The sequence below is a fragment of the Notamacropus eugenii genome, chromosome 7 (genome assembly GCF_028372415.1).
Source record: "Notamacropus eugenii isolate mMacEug1 chromosome 7, mMacEug1.pri_v2, whole genome shotgun sequence".
NCBI classification, from domain to species: Eukaryota; Metazoa; Chordata; class Mammalia; order Diprotodontia; family Macropodidae; genus Notamacropus; species Notamacropus eugenii.
In genome coordinates this window covers 36,069,097-36,086,888 of record NC_092878.1, presented here as the reverse complement: position 1 = coordinate 36,086,888, position 17,792 = coordinate 36,069,097, and positions in this window count along the sequence as shown.

Genomic DNA, 17,792 nt, shown 5'->3' with positions numbered 1-17,792 from the left:
GCCAATAAGCCTGTGAGATGCTGGTATGAACTACAAAAGGTGATCTCATGGAAGGGTGGGAGAGCAGCTGTTCAGCATGGGTTGAGGTAAGTTACTCCTGACTCAATTTCCTCACTGACACCTGGCAGACTTTAAGCCTGACTGAATGCAAGTGGACAATCTAATCCTGCCTGGAACTGACATGAAGTTGGGGAGATATTGTTTCCCTGCAATGTCCCTACTCTTGGTGGCAATTTCCTATAGTCAAAAGGTTTGTAAGCTTAATATCAGATCTATTCAATTATAGATTATTGGTAGGGGAACATCCGAGGCTGTCTAAAATTAAGCTATTAGGCATAGGACTTTAGATCAACAACAATAAGTTAGGGTCCTTTAACTCTTAGTAATACTGTGGAGACAATTAGGTCAAGAGCTTGTGAAGTTAGCAGCTTAAATATTATTTATCTCAGTTGGTTAATGTTTAAAAAAAATTCTTTTGTGGTCCATATTGTAAATGCTTTAAAAAAGAAGTATCATCTGACCAGAAGTTTGAATTGTTTTGTCTGTTATAAACTGTGTTAAAAATGAAAAATAAAAATTTAAAAAAGAAGAAAAGAAAAATCCCTTTAATTACCAAGGATCATAAATCAGAATAATCAAAATAGGATTACTCCATGGTTACAATAAATCAAAGGAAACATTTGAATATGATATTCTGAAGATCAAAGGAGTGTGGCTGACACTTAAAGATAACATGTCCTGCAAAGCTGAGCCTAAGCATCATAGAAAATAACTGGATATTAAAGAAAATGGAAGGATTTGAACAATTTTTAAAAGAGGAGTCAACGTTAAACAGGTACTTATTCATCATACAAACTGACCAAATAACAGAAAGTTTAATGTTTTTATGGAGTAAGTAAAGAAAAATGAAAGGTTTATTTTCATCACACTAGGTCTAAAGAAGGACATGAATGTGGAATGGAGGATTTTTTTCTGTTGGTTGTCTGATTTTTCATAAAAAACCATTAGCTCATGCATTGAGTGATAGAGAAGACAGAGCCCCAATTGGCTGCATAATTGGAGTAAAAGAAATATAAAGTAAAATTCTTTCTCTTATGCGGTCATTTTATTTCCTAAAAGTGGACATAAGCAGCATTTTATGTGAAACCCAGAAAGAAAGCCATCTGAGAAGAAAAACAGAGAGTTCTGAGGACTAAGAGAAAAAAATTCCTTCACATAAAAATACTGAGAGAACATGGATAAAAGCATCTCAGAGGCCACAGTAATGACTGATATTAGAGAGGGCTGCCGTGCATTGTTTTCCACCAGCTAATTTGGACAGAACTGTTTATAGGACCTTGGAGTTTATCACTGGGAAACCATGAATCAAAGAATTGTTTTAGGACTATGGGATCATGTTATATGAACTATCTGTGTTACAGTTGTCAGATATGTGGATCTGGTGCTTTTCAGCCTAACAGGTATGGGTCACTACACGTTTGAGGATCCGAAGTCACATCAGAATATCTAGAGTCAATAACTGAAGACGGTGAGAGAGAGAGGGAGAGGGAGAGGGGCAGAGAGAGAGAGACAGAGACAGAGACAGAGACAGAGAGACAGACAGAGAGACAGAGAGAGACAGAGACAGAGAGAGACAGAGACAGAGAGAGACAGAGACAGAGAGAGATCAGAGAAATCAATGAAAGCTACCACTTACAGAAGCTAAACCATCAGAAAAAAGAAGACAGAATGTAGGAGACATCAGAGTTGTGATGCTGACAAAAATTGAGACTGGCTCACTATTAGTTTTCTGTTAAGTATTTCCCCCCTACACTAGACATTGTGCTTTGGTGGAAGACTGACCTAGGTTTATTGGTGGACTATATGTTTTGATTCTTTCTGCTTTTGCATTCTATTGATTGAATGTTATTATTATTCTTACTTTTGCCTTTTTGTTTAGTGTTTCATGTTTCTGAGTTTAATGGTGTCTGTTGGTAGAATTGTGAGCTCATTCAACCATTCTGGAGAATAATTTGAAATTCTGTCTAGAGGGATATAAAACTGTGCCTACCCTTTGACCCAGACTAGATCTGGATCCCAAAAATATTAAAGAAAATGGAAAAGAACCTATATGTAAAAATATTTATAGTAGTACTTTTTGTGAAGGCAAAGAATTGGAGGATACCCATCAACTGGGAAATGGCTAAACAAGTTGTGGTACGTGATTGTGATAAAATACTATATTGCTATGAGAAATGATGAGCAGGATGGTTTCATAAAAGTCTGGGAAGATATATTAACTGATGCAAAGTGAAGTGAACAGAACCAGGAGAACATTGGGCACAGTAACAACAATATTGTAATGATTATCAGCTGTGAAAGCCTTGGCTATTCTGATCAATACAATGATCCAAGGCAATTCCAAAGGACTCATGATGAACAATGTTATCTAAATCCAGAGAGAGAACTGATGATGTCTGAGTACCGATTGAAGCATATTTTTTCACTTTTTTATTTTTCTTGCCTTTATTTTGAAAACATGGCTAAAATGTAAAATATATTTCACATTTCACATGGATCATTGATATTACATTGCTTGCCTTCTCAATGGGTGTGGGAGGGGCAGGAGGGAGGAAAAGAATTTGGAACTCAAAATTTTTAAAAATGGAAGGTTAAAATAAATATAATTTTTTTTAGAGCTAGTGTCATTGTGACTGATTTTTGTAAATGGGAAGAACATTGGTGGAGACTCATGAGGTATAGACATGAATTACCTCTATGAATCTGAGAGTGAATTGTAGTAATGTGACTGCTCTTGACCTTTCTCCTCTCCAGGAAAAGCCTTCCATAACTGTTATATGCATAAGTTGGGTTGATGATTCAACCCAGAGAAATAAAGAATGAGGATTGCTTGGATGTGAAATTCAATTCAGAATAATTAGAAATGAATAAAATATCTATATGTTAACCTACTAAGACACATACAAGATTTATGTAGATATAACTACAGAATATTCTTTATAGAAATAAAAAGATAGATCAGTAATTGGTGGGGTAGTCAGTGACCGTGATTGGGTCATACCAATGTAATAAAAAAGACAGTATTAGTTCAGTCGACTTACAGATTTAACAGTCTACCAATCAAATTACCAAGAGAGTAAATTTTGAACTTCATAAAAGAATGACACAATTACTTTAGAAGGATTAAATAGTTTAGATCTTAAGGGAAAGAGTGAGGAAAAAAAAGTATGAATGAAGGTATCACAGCATTATCAGATCTCAAGCTACATTAAAAAGCAATAGATATGAGAACCATTCCATACTGGGGAAAAAGCAAAACCAACAGAAAAGTAGTTTGATGGAACAGCTTGAATAAGTAAAAAGAAGAAACAATTAAGAATGATAGCCCAGTACTTAATAAGTCCAAGAATATAATTTACTTGGGGAAAAAAAACTGAAAATCTTTATTTTTGATAAGAATCAGTGGGAAATCTAGAAAGGAACTTGGAACAATAAGGCTTAGACCAGCTATATGCCATAACAAGCTCAAAAAAAAAATATATAGCTTATAAAAATTAACTTCATGTTTTAAAAATTAAAAAGAACGAAATTGTGACTATCTCTCACACCTATGAATATGGAGAGAATTCCTAATCAACAACAGACAGAGCAAATCATAAAAAATCTACTTTTGTTCACATAAAATAATAAAAAGCTTTTACATAAATAAAATAAATGAAGCCGGAAGAAGAATGACTATTTCAGACACTATGCTTTCCACTTCACAAATATTATCTCATTCGATCCTCACAATCACCTTCTGCTATTATTATCCCTATTTTATAATTGAGGAAACTGAGGCAAACAGAGGTTTAAGGGATTTGCCTAAGGTCACATAGCTAGTGTCTGAGACTGGATTTGAATTTAGATCTTCCTGATACACTCTATCTACCTCAATAGGAACTCCATGAATTCACCTGTGGGTCATTGGATTGGGATGCTTGGTCTTAAATTTAGCTTTTCTGATTGTGAAAGTAGGGATGGGTATATATAAAAATGTTATAACTAAAAAAGAATGAAAGGATCATTTTTAGGTTAATTTACTAATTCTTCGTAGAAGGAAAATAATCCAAGACAGGTTTGCCTTGTTTGCTCAAGGTCATAAAGTACGTTGTCCAATGTACATTTGCATATTAAATGATACTTTGAAATTTTGAGCTAGATTCTTATTTTTACTCAGGGGCACATCTGAACCTTCTATGTGAGGTGTCCCCCCTCCATTTAGACATATTAATTTGTTTGCTTCCTGGTTATAGCCCAGTGCTTTTTATAATGTCTATTTGTATTATGTTCTTTTGTGATAATTAAAAGGTTCTGAACATTTAGGATCATCTGTGTTGAAGTGGATAAGAAATTCTATCTGGTAAGAGTTTCACAATCTGATGTTATTAGAAAGGAGAAATGGAAGGAAATTATTAAAAGGAAACCCCTTTTCCCCTGCGTGTGTTAATGAGCAAAACCATAGGAGGTCTTATGTAAGTCAGGCTACAGGCAACTATAAATTACATTTATTGCATGCCAACAGATTCTAATAAACATTATTTAAAAATAGTATTATAATGTCATGTGCTCTGTGGTTATACATTTGGGCCTTCTTTAATCAGAGGACTTTGAGAGGAAGTTGGTAAACTCATGTGAAGTTACTGGTACATCCCACTTAATTAAAAATTGTTCCAAAAGAGCATTATGAGTCAAAATAATAATTGTGAACATTTTTGTACCCTGGAAACTTTTTAGCTCATCAGGGTTCACTTATTAATTTTTTTAAATGGAACAGCTCAGATTTCTGAAATGGAAAATAAACACTTCCTACTTTGAGGGGTCCATGATCTCAGTGGTGTGAATACCCTCGCCACCAGCATAGATTGCAGCTCATCCACACCTTCCCATCCTGTTCAAATCCTTCACACCCCTCCAGAAATTCATGAGACCCATTCATTAAAGAAGGCTTTCCTTTGCTTTAAAAAAAAGGAAATGAAAGAAGAAAAACTGGATTGTTGGTGGGTGATTTAGCTTTGAAGCACAATAGACAAAGTAAAATGGATGCTAACAGTTGTCTTGTGGATTTAATTGGTGCCAAAGGTCAAGTTGGAGAATTCATGCTGCAAATCCCTGCTTTTTCCAGAAGGAAAACATCTGAAATTAATATTTTGGGCAGCTACGTAAAAATGTAAAAAAAAAAAAAGTCCCTCTGACTGTTAAAAGTGCACAAATCCTATTTCCATCCCTTCTTTTTTTAAAAATAGTTTCCTTGCAATATAGTTGGATGATCTTCGTAGCTACTAGCTGAAGTATCTTGGTGACTCTCGTGTCTCTTCTTGTCTGGTCGCTGCTTGATTCAAATCAGCTGTGATATTTGGCATTGACTAGGACAATATGGGGCTAAGAGATAAAAAACCTAAATTCTCAAACCATGTCTGAAACTTAGTAGATCTGTGACCCTGGGAAAGTCACTTAACCTTTTGGGGTCTCAGTTTCTTATCACAGAACCATACATTTAAAACCAGATGGGAATGTAGACACAATCAAGACCAACCCACTCAGAGTAGGAAACTAAACATCCAAGAAGTTGAAAGACTTCCCTAGATCACATAGTTTTAATTGTCAGAGATGGGATTTGAACTCAGGTGTCTTTGCTTTAAAGTCCAGTGCTCCTCACCTGTAAAATGAAGAGATGGCATCAGATTATGTAGAAGACACTTTTGTGGAAGGTTCTAGTATAACCCCAGATAATTAATTGCTGAAAGATGACCAAGTGTTTTCCATTATCCTGCTTAGGGATAGCATTCTTTCTCATGGGAAAACATTTTTCCATAGTTTTTTTCATGTTAGCAATACTTTACCCAGGGCAGCTAGGTGGTGTAGTGGATAGAGCACCAGTGCAGGAGTTAGGAGGACCTGAGTTCAAATCTCACCTCAGACACTTGAAACTCACTAGCTGTGTGACCTTAGGCAAGTCACTTAACCCCAACTGCCTCATCCTCGGTCATCTCCAGTCATCCTGGCTCTGGAGGAGAAGTGAGGCTGGTGAGCTGCACAGCCCTCCCTCACAACAAAGTCAAGCGCAAGTCATATCTTTATTTCTCTGATAGCATGGTCTTCTTCGGCAACGAAGGACGAACACACACACACTTACTCTACCCACAGGACTTTGCAGTTATGTCAATCTTTCTAGAAACACAATAAAATAGATAGACCTACAGTCCTGATTCTGCATTTTTTATAATGTATATGTTGAATTACCACACAATTATTCATTTGGAAAAGGTTTTGCTGCCTTAAAATGGGAAGGAGAATCTGATCAAATCTCCTTCTCATGTAAAAACTCCTAGAATTCTCAGAGTGCCCTCATTCAGATCTCTGCAGGGAGTGTCAGGGCATGGCTGTGGATTTCTTTCTTATTTTCCTTGCCAGTGTCAAGTCTTGGTCCCTTTTCTTCTATTTTAGCTCCTTTCATCTTGGCCTTTCTTAGGGGTGTGCTGAATCTTAGTCTTAACTTGCCCCTTTATTTCAGTCAGAAATCCCATGGCTATGGTGAATGAATAGCTTTTTCCTCTCCCTAAGCACTACTGCTTTATGGATAAAGAAGACTGGCCACAGAAGAAAGGTCTTTATTGGGTCTGACCTCTTCCACACAAAGAATGAAAAGAGGGCTTGATAGAGAAAGAAGTCCTGTAGGCGCCTCCTCTCAAATATGGGAGGTAGGAGGGGTGGGGAGGAAGAGCTGAGCTTATTATGATGTTTTAATCACAACCCAATTGCCTCATCCAGCTGTGACTGGGAAGGGAGGGGAAGGGGAGGAAGAGAAGGGGGCTAGGCCCACTGCGTGTAATGAACATGTCTTTGCAACTTTGGGAGGAAGGAGAAAAGGGTGGATATGGGTGTAATGTCCTGGGATCCAGAGCAGTAATTGACCCCCATATGCCTGGGATTCTGGAGTCCTTTCAAGCAGGCCTCAAGAGTAAAAAAAAATACTACCTGATTCACCTTTCCGTTCCCCACATTTTACGTTCCAATTGGCACTATCTTCTAAGATCCCTTTCAGTAAAATCCTGCCCATGATTATGGACATAACCAAGATAATTAGATAGATTATTCTGTAATCTATCTCTCTGACAGGAGACAGAAAAAGTCCCAATTACATAGCAGAATTTAAAATTCAAACCAGGCTCCAAAATTCTATAATAATTATAATTCCATAATTCCGTTTTGACTCTCAAATTATACCTCAAGCTGAAATACTTTCCCTCAGAGCAACTGTTACCATGAAAGAATATATAGACTCACTACTTTTTAAAAGATCCTCTAAGTGACCTTCAAGGTCATTTAGCTTAATTCCTTTGCTTTAGATATGAGCAGGCTGAGGCTCAGAGAAGTTATGTAGTTATGCCACTTGACCAAGATTGGACTACACAGTTTTTGAATTCCCTTCCCCTCTAGACCCATGATCCTATGATCCTACTTTCACATCGACTGGGATTCCTAACCTTTCTTATGTCATTGACCCCTCTGGCAGTCTGATGAAGTCTATGGACTCCTCAGAATAATGTGTTTAAATGCAAAAAATAAACATGTAGAATTACAAAAGAAAATGACAGTGAAATATAGTTATCAAAAAAAATTTAAGTTCCTGGATTCCAGGATAAGAACCCCTGAATCTCAATAAGACAGCAAATCTCAGAAGTGGTATTTGTACCTGAGTTCTCTGACTCCAAATACATTGCTGTTTCCACTAATAGAAGGAGAGATGGAGAGTGGGAGAGATGGTAACTTGAGTGCAGTAAGTTGTAATAATAAAATATTGATGTTCAGTAAACGAAAGGGTACCATAGAATCAGAAATAAACTTAACTTGGTTTCCATGCAACTTAATACACATAGTGCTTAATACAGTCTGATTGCTCAATTACAGAGCTGGAATCACAAGGGACCGCAAAGTTTTCAGGTCTGCTAGTGATTTCCTGGAGGGATTTTAGCACTTGGTCACACATTATGGAACATAATAAATTGCACTATCTCTATAAATAGATCTTGGCTTCAAACAGAATAACCAAGTCTACACAAGCTATAGGAAGTTAAGAAACTATGAATGTGCTTAACTTATTTGAATTTTAAAAGAGTTTTGAGAGACCTGTGAAGATGGTGGGCAGACTACCAAAGGGGTAGAAAAGTTAACAATCCCAGTCAGTGGGAACATAGGGTTATAAGATCATAGAGCTAGAGTTAGAAGGGACCTCTGGGAAAGTCTTGTAACTTCCCTTGTTCTCATTTTCCTCCTATGAAAAATAAGGAGCTGAATGACCTTCAAGGTCCCTTACAGTTCAAAATTGAGGAGCCTATGAAATGTGTTTTCATGATAACAGGAATAGAGTAAGAGACAGGCCAAGATCATACAAAGCTACAACAGTCCCAGTAGAAGTATGCTAAGCCTGGCCCTAACACAAAGTCCCAATAAGAAAAGTAAGGCAGGAAGAATGAGTAAACAAAAAAGGATAAAGAGCTGTTATGATGCCAAGGATGCCCAAGACACAACCCAGAAGAGGAGAATAATTCTAAAACATGCACAAGCAAAGTCTTAAGGAAAAATATAGCTTTGCTGCAAGATCAGTTAGAAATCCTAGAAGAAATAAAACAAGAGTTTTTTTTTTTTAAGTTTAAAAATGATATTATAACAAAAGTGATAGAGGAAAGAGGTGGAAAGGAAATGAGAGATTTGAAAGAAAGACTTGGAGAGAGAATTGAGCAAATTAGCACGAGTGATACAAAACTTTATTCAAATTTTATGTTTGTTGAAAATTCTAATGGACCAAATAAAAGTTAATGACTCTCTGAGACAAAAATAAATGTTAAATAAAGTAAAAAATTTACAAAAAAAGAAAAACATAAGGTATCCCTTGTCAATAATAATTACCCTACAAAACAGTTCAAGGAGATGTAATTTAAGATATAAATTAAGATGTAATCTGAAAGCCATAACTAGCCCTTCCAAAAGAATCTGAATATCATATTTCAGTAAAACATGGAAAACTACCCAGACATATTAGAACAAGAGGACAAAGCAGAAATTTAAAAAAAATAACCTTACTGATCACCTCCTGAAAGAAACTCAAAAACGAAAAATCGCAGGAACAAATCCAATGATTCCAGTTCCAGTAAGGTGGAAAAATACTGAAAGTGGCAAAAAAGAGGTCAAGTACTGTGGCACCACAGACAGAATCACACAAAATGTAGTATTTATTAATTAAAAGGAATGGAGACCATGGAATACAATAGTCCAATATGGCAAAAGATATTGGCTTACAACCGAGAACAATTTACCTACAAAACTGAATATAATCTCACAGAAGGAATATGGCTCTTAATGAGATAGAGGACTTTTAAGCATTCCTGATTAAATAAAAAAAACAAAACTGAGTAGAATTTTGGAATATAAAAATAAAGGGAAACAAGAACAGAAATACCAGTGAATTGCTTACATTCCAATGGAGGAGGAGGGAGCAATAATATGAGTCCTCTTAAAACTCTAATACCATTAGGGGTCATAGGGGTCATAATCAGGCAGAGGGCCTGGGATTGATTTTGCTATGTTTTGATGCAATTAAAAAAAGAAGGGAAATGGAGGGGATGGGAATATACAAAAGGAAAAAAAGAGGAGCAACAACAGAGATTTTGACTCATAATTGAAGGTGTAGATAGAAGTCTATACAGACAAGGAAGGGGTTCAGGGTATGGAAAGTCATTTGGACCTCACTTTCGTGTGAACTGATCAAAAGAAGGTCCAATAGACACTCATCAAGATTTTGGAATAGAAATACATGGATCCTACAGGGAAATATGAGGGAAAAGGGAGAATGGAAAGCTGGAAGAAGCAGAATAGATTCAGGGAGAGATTATTCATAAGCAAAACAAACCCTAAACTCAGAGTGGGGATTGTGAAGAGGGGTTTAAAAGGAAAGACACCAAGGGCAAGAACTTATGATAGGGATCTAGAAAAGTGGAAGAGACAAGGGTCAAAAGAACTAATGATCAATATGTGCTATGATAACAACACCGTAAACATGAACAATTTGGAAAGCATAAGCATGCTGATGAATGCAACTCCCAACTATGATTCCAGAGGACCAATCAGGAAATGTGTTACCAAATTCCTGACAGATAAGTCATGGACTACATATGCACACAGTTTTGCACCTGGCCAATGTGGGAGTTTGTTCTGCTTGACTATGCATATTTGTTTCTAAGGTTTTCTTTTTCTTTCTTCTATTTTTTTCTAGTAGTGGTAGAATGTATGTGGGAGGGGGAGAAAATAAATGCTTGTTATTTCTGAAATAATAATTAATTTTAAAATAAAAAAATGATTTTATCTGGTGTTCAGTAAATGAAACAAGATTATTTATAATATAGATAATTCCCTCAGTTGCCTACTTCACCCTTCCAATATTAAGTTTTTGTATTACTCTTAGAAATGGCATGGATATATATCAAATTGCAATTAACTGTAATAGTAACAATTGACATTAGAATACAGCACTGTAATGTTTAGACTTTTCTTTAAAGAATGCAGTTATAGAATATCAGGCCTGGAAGTAATAATCTTTATCAAAGCCGCTTATTTTATAGATAAGGAAACGGAGGCATAGAAGTGAGAGGCAATTTTCCCAAAGCTTAAAATTACATAATGTCAGTATCATAACTTTCAACTATGACAAATTCAACTGAATTAATGAATTATACTGCAGAAAATATTCTTGGTGGGTATACTTTTATATGGGGAAAATAAGAAGCTGAAATATGTCCAACATATCCAACAGATATCCATCTCTTCAATGTTAGGACTACCACAGTTTATTTCACTGGATATCCATTCCTGCCCACCCTATGTTCTTGTCCATATCCTCAAACAGATCTACCACAAGGGGGGTTGACACTTTATGGAGATACCACTGGAGCATGCCAGCTTATCATTGGGAATGAATGAATGGAGTGAAAAAGAATTTATTAAGCTCTTGCTTTGTGCCAGGCGTTGTGTTAACTGCTAGGAATGGAACAGTCAAGGTGCCATAGGTGGAAGAATTTTAGGACAGATGCTGCTGCCATTGAATACTAATATTACCAATCACCATCTCCAGAGCTGTCACTCTGGTCAAGAACTGTTTATTATATTTACTTAGGGTGTACTGATCACATGAACCAGGGGCTAAATTTGCTGTATTTGTTGAGACAAATTTTATAAATAGTGCATTTTGACGTATCAAAGTCCTTCTCCTCATCTTCCTCCTCAGAAATAAACTCTTAGCAAAAGTCTGAGTCAAAGAAAATAAAGGTTGCCCCTTTTCAAGCTTAATCAGTTATCAACCAAGTTCTCCTAATTTGTCATACTTAACCCTACAGTTACTAATGGAAACTCCTGGGTATATATCAACAAAATTTCAAATTAGGTAATTGGGACCTGACTCATTCATAAATAATATACCTTATGTTTTGACTAGGGAAAGAGTAAAAAGTAGAAAGCATAAAAACGGAAGCTTTTGTAACCTGTGACTGGAAGTTGATGAAATAATGTGCTTTATTATAAAAGCTTCATTAGTTTTCTTTCTTAAAATTAGAGACCTGGAAGGGACCTCAAGATAGAATACAATCTATGCATTGGTCCACATTCAGGCAAGGTTTTCATTTGGTAAGCAGGGCAGTTGAGTCTAATGAGGTTAAGGAACTTGCCCAAGGTTTGGTGGGTAAGCAGTGGACAAATTTTCTGCTTCACATTCAACTATCCATTCATGGTGGGGGATCTCTGTAATGTTTAGATCTTGCTCATCTTTACCGCACTTATCTGTTCCACATCACAGAGGTTAAGGGTTCAGCACCACCACAACTTAGAAAATCCACATAAGATTGTTTGGCCCTTCCTTTGCAATTTAAACTATGCAAGATGAGAAATTTCAGATGTAAAGATCACTGCAAGATCACTGAGAGATATCCTGTGAGAGATTGCCATAAACACATTGGCATCCCCAAATCAGTGTGCAGAACCACAATTCTTTTACTACAAATTGAATTTTCAGAAAAAAATTGTGTACTCTTCATTTATGTTTATTAAGCAGTGAAATACACACTGTAAGGTCATATTATGTTACTAAACTTTTAAAGATATTTCTACATTTCTAGTTTTTATGTGTTGTTTGCTGGCTTTCGCATCTTTTCACAAATGTAACATTTTACTTAACTTAAAAAAAGAAATTGTATATCTATATAGATGATATTAAAAGATAAAATATGTTGATATGGTATATTTTATGCATTTCTGAGGTTCTCAAATTTTTCCATGTCTTCTGCTGGCCTTAATGTGTCATTTATGGCTTCCACAAAACTCCCCCCAAATTCCCATTTAATTTTTTATGCTGACCTGCAATATATTGAAACAGTGATGGAAAAAGTCATAATGTGGAAAGAATAACTATTTAAAATAAGGGAGCACCTGCTCCAGTACCCCTTACCCAACTCAGGTCCTAGCCCAACCTTCCTGCCAATATCCTTTTCCTCATTTCCTCTCTTCACTGAACATTGATGACCAACTTAGTTTTACACCTCTTCTTCTTTCCTGAACAATGGTGGTATCCATTCTTCAATGTAGACACCCCAATGTACCCTAAGGACTCTTGGGTCTTGCCATCTTGTCATCTGCGGGACTAGACTTTTTGGACCTCCAGTCCTGTCCAAGAGTGTGAGCTCTGTGAAAGTAGGAATGGTCTGCTTTTTCTATTTGTATTTCTAATTAGCATCATGATTAGAATGATAAGCACTTAACAAATACTTTTAATTAATTAATTGGCTAATTAATTATTAATTCATAATTAATTAATTAATCAATCCATCTCTTTACAATTATTTTTCCCATTGTATTTCTCTCTTGTGTTTTGGGAGGGCACTTATTTCATCAGTGTGCCAGAGACATGGTCCATCCAAAGAAAGTCCTATTTGTTTAGAATTTGACCTATTTCTTAAGAATGCTGAAAACACTGCGTTTTGCAGTAACTGAATGTTAAAAGAGGGCACCAGAGCAGAGATGGACTCATCCTCATACTGCCAACTTTGTCCTTCCTTAGGATAGGGTGAAGGGCAAAACTGACTAGAGGTTCAGTTCATCTGAGGGGCCACCATGGAATGGTCTCTTAACCAGCAGGGTGACCAGGTTAAGTCAGAGCCATTCTAGATTCAGAACTGAAAGTGAGTGACCTCAGAAGTCACGTATTCTGACCCTCTCATTTTATAGATGTGGAAACTGAGGTGACTTGCCCAAGATCACAGAGGTAGTAAGTGACCAAGGCAGAATCTGAACCCAGGACTTCTGAATCTTTAGCTAGCATGCTTTCTTCTACATTACAATCCCTGGTAATTTTAGTAACGAAGAATCAGAAGCAAATGAAAGATTAAAGAAGGCCAAAGGGTTAATTATCATGATATAATGAACAGAGAGAAGGTAAGTAGTGCAGTGGATAGAGTGCTGGGCCTGAAGTAAGGAAGACTCATCTTCCTGAGTTCAAATCTGGCCTCAGATATTTACTGGCTGTGTGACTCTGGGCAAGTCACTTAACCTTGTTTGCCTCAGTTTGTTCATCTCTAAAATGAGCTGGAGAAGGAAATGCCAAACCACTCCAGTATCTTTGCAAGACCCAAATGGGGTCATGAAGAGTCAGACACAACTAGACAACAATAACATCCAATGCTTCCCTCATTTGATTGAAGCAGACATCCAAGTTGACAAAAATTGCAGTGTAGTATGTGAGAGAGTATAGAAGAGAACAGCAGATGAAGAAGCTTGCAGCAGTTGCATGTGGTAGTCTGAATTCCCCCTCGAATCTTCACTAGTGTTATTATATATGACCCTTGTGGGGTGGGGGAAGGCAGGAGCATGGCTGGCAGGCTCGTGGTCCTCTGGGCATCTGCCTGTTGTCTACAAATTCAGACCTTGTGAGGCAAGTTCCTTAACTTCTATGGACTTCGTGTTAAATGGGAATGGTTCTGGAACCAGGACACGGAGTCCATAGGAGAGGAAAACTCAGCAGGGAAAATGCATTCTACAGATTTTCCCTAAAAACTGCCTATCTCTTGGCTGAGCTAAGTCCCTGAGAGTGGGAAAGGTTTTCCAGGAGGCAGGAATCTCTGGGACCTCCACACTTGGCTGGTTTACCTTATGCATCTTCTTGTTCCAGCATGGCCAAACTGTAGAACTTAGACACCTGTGTCCTTCCATGTTTTTGTTGTTCAGTCATTTCAGTCATGTCTGACTCTTCATGAAACCATTTGAGGTTTGCTTGGCAAAGATGCCGGAATAGTTTGCCATGTCCTTCTCCAGCTTGTTTTACAGATGAAGAAACTGAGGCAAACCAAATTAAGTGGCTTTCCTAGGATCACACAGCTAGTAAATATCAGAGGCTGAATCTGAACTCGGGAAGATGAATCTTCCTGATTCCAGGTCTGGCATTCTATCCAGTGTACTATCTAGCTGCCCTGGCATTGGTGGGCAGCAATTACTCTGAAAAAGACATCGTGGCTTTAGGGGACTGAAAGCTCAGTATGAGTCTGCTGTGTGATGTGGCAGCAAAAACACCTCATTTTGGATAATATTGGATGGCATTAAGGGGGAAGAGCTTCTACAAACAGGAAGGTGACTTTTTCCACCATATTCTGCCTTTTTCAGACCTCATATGGGTATTGTGTACAGTTCTTGGTGTATCAGTTTAAGAAGTACCATGATAAGCTAGAAAGACTTCAAAGGGCCATGGGCCCACATCACATGAAGATCAACTGAGAGACCTGGGTATGTTTAGTTTGAAGAACAGAACTCTCAAAGTCAGAGGGATATTCTGTTTTAGATTGATTGCAGCGTTATCATAGGTGGAAGGGATTAGTCTTATTTTCTTTGGCCCCAGAGAGCAGGACTAGAAGCAAAGTGTTGTAGTTGCAAAGACATAAATTTAGATTTGATGTCAGGAAAAACTTCCTAACAATTAAGGCTCTACCAAAGTGGGCAGCTAAGTGGCAATAGATTGGGTGCTGGGTCTGGAGTCAGGGAGATCTGAGTTCAAATTTGGCCTCAGACATTTATTGGCGGTGTGACCCTGGGCAAGTCACTTAACCCTGTTTGCCTCAAATTCCTCATCTGTAAAATGAGTTGGAGCAGGAAATGGCAAACCGCTCCTGTATCTTTGCCAAGAAAATCTCAAATGGGGTCATGAAGAGTCAAACATAACTGAAACACCTGAGCTACAACAATGTGGAAGGGGCTCCCTCGCAAGGTGGTGGCTCCTGCTCTTTGGAGATCTTCAAAGAGTCCTCAATTCTTAAGCTCCATGTCCATCTTTGTAATGGTAAATGTGTGGGTTGAGGTTCCTCCCAACTCTCAACTTGTCTCCTTTCCTAAACTAGGTATGGGTAGAGCCCCAGATGAACATGTATAGAATACTGTCCCAATTCTGCTTGTCCATCCTTTTGTCCAAGGATAATATTATGCAGACTTGTGAGACCCTTTTCCTGAACCATTTATCCAGGAAAAGAGGTTGCATTCTTTCTGGATATTCTTGATGTAAATACTTGAGTAGTACCAAGGTGTAGACACAGATATAGACTTACGCACACACACCACACACGCACACGCACACGCACACGCACGCACACACACACACACACACACTCTATCTGTTGCCATGACTGGTGCTCAGAACTGTCCCTTTCTCTACTATTACATAATATCCTCTCTGTGGTGTGTAATCTAACTTATCCCTTACTTCATATGCTTCCTGTGATCCAAAATTAATGAGTGCTGATTGTTTCCCTTATTTTTGGAGAATTTGGGAGGAGACGCAGGTTTGAGCTAAGATGCGTGGAATGCAGGGTGAATTTCCTAGCCCCTATGTAGTTCTATTTAATATTTCTTATTTCAACCACCAAGTAATGTTAAAAGAGCCCTCCAGAAGACCTTTGTTCTATTCTGGTTCCAGCATAGGAACATCCACTGTTTCTATTCCCATGATTTGGAAGAGGGCTTGCTAGAGCACCTAGTACTGTAATCAAAGAAAGGGCAAGCTGGTCTGTTCACCAACACTGAAAGCAACAGAAAGCTAACTCTATCTTCAAGATTTCCAAGGGAGGTGAGACCTCAGCCCATGTTTTTTTTTTTAGTTATGACTTCCATATTGTACTTCATGCATTAATGATATATTGCCTGCTAAAAAGGAATAATGCAGATTATCAAGTAAGAACTGCTGCTCTGAGTATCTGAGATAAAAGGATATAAAACAAACAGCACATCTCAGGTGCCTTGGCACACTTCTACATATGCAATTCATATATATGAACAAACATGCAGCCTGATCAATACACATACGCTCTTAAACATAATCAGCAAGCATTTATACCAGCTTTAGGAAAACAATATGCTGGTTTAATATGTTTGCAAAAACATATAACTGTGCCCAGTAGGTCAAAAAAATATGCTATCTGACTGCACAATTAGATATTGTGGCAGCTAGGTGGCTCAGTGGATAGAGGACTCACTGGACCTGAAGTTAGGAAGATCTGAATTCAAATGTGACCTCAGACATTACCTAGCTGTGTGAATCTGAACAAGTCACTTAATCTCTGTTTGTCTTAATCCATTGGAAAAGAAAATGGCAAACCACTCCAGTATCTATGCCAAGAAAACCCCATCGGCAATAGGTCCACGGGGTCATGAAGAGTTGGATAGGACTGAATGACTGAATAATAAAAAACCACAAATAACTCCCTGAATGACTTTTCATTATACTCCCCTAAAGTGACTGTTTCAGAACCTCTTTACCAACTTCATGCTGGACAGCTCTACCTAGATATAGAAATCTCAGATTTAGCATATCCAAACAAAACTCATTATTGTCCTTCACTAATGCTCCTCCTCCAAATTCCTTTATTTATGTTGAATGTTCAAAGCATACTTTGAATATATAGTCCCTTTTGTATGTAAACAGTTTGGTTGCTGAAAGGGACAGGAAATCAACTACTATATGTGAGAAAAATGGTAAGAATGTGTGAAGAAACAGGTTTTTCCATTACATTGTAAGGAGACACCCAGATGGTTAAGAGGGCCAAAGAGAGAATGGCCCTTAGGTAAATAGACTGAGAAGATCGATTTGAGAACAGATAAATGACAGAGGTTGCAGGACCTTGTGTTCTTTTGGCTCATTTGCATGTGACAGAATTTATAGAATATTACTGAGAGAGCATCGACAAGAATTTCTCAGGAGGAGACAGCATCAATAGATTGTTGTCCATACTATTTATGGGAAACAGGACATCAATAAGACCTCAGATCCACTGAAGTTTTGTAGCGATTACAAGCACAATACCTAATATTTAATATTTGGGGAATTCATAGACTATTATGGAAGCAACAAGTGTGGGAACAAGAAATCTAGATATGGTGGTCATAGACTTTGAACTGGGAAGGGCCATTGAGATCATCTAGCTCAATTTCCTTATTGTACACTCAAAGGAAATGAGCCCCATAGAAATTAAGAGACTTGTCCAATGTCACATAGGTAGTAAATGTCAGAGGTGGAATTTGAACTCAGATCCTTGGACTCCAGAACTGGTACTCTTTCCAAGCTCAGCACCGAGTAGAAAGAGTGGTCCTTAAAGCATCTTGCAGTGAAATTGAGACTGAGGGAGTGCTGTGGAAATAAGAAGAGTGATAAGAATTTCAGTGATTGTGTGAAGGTG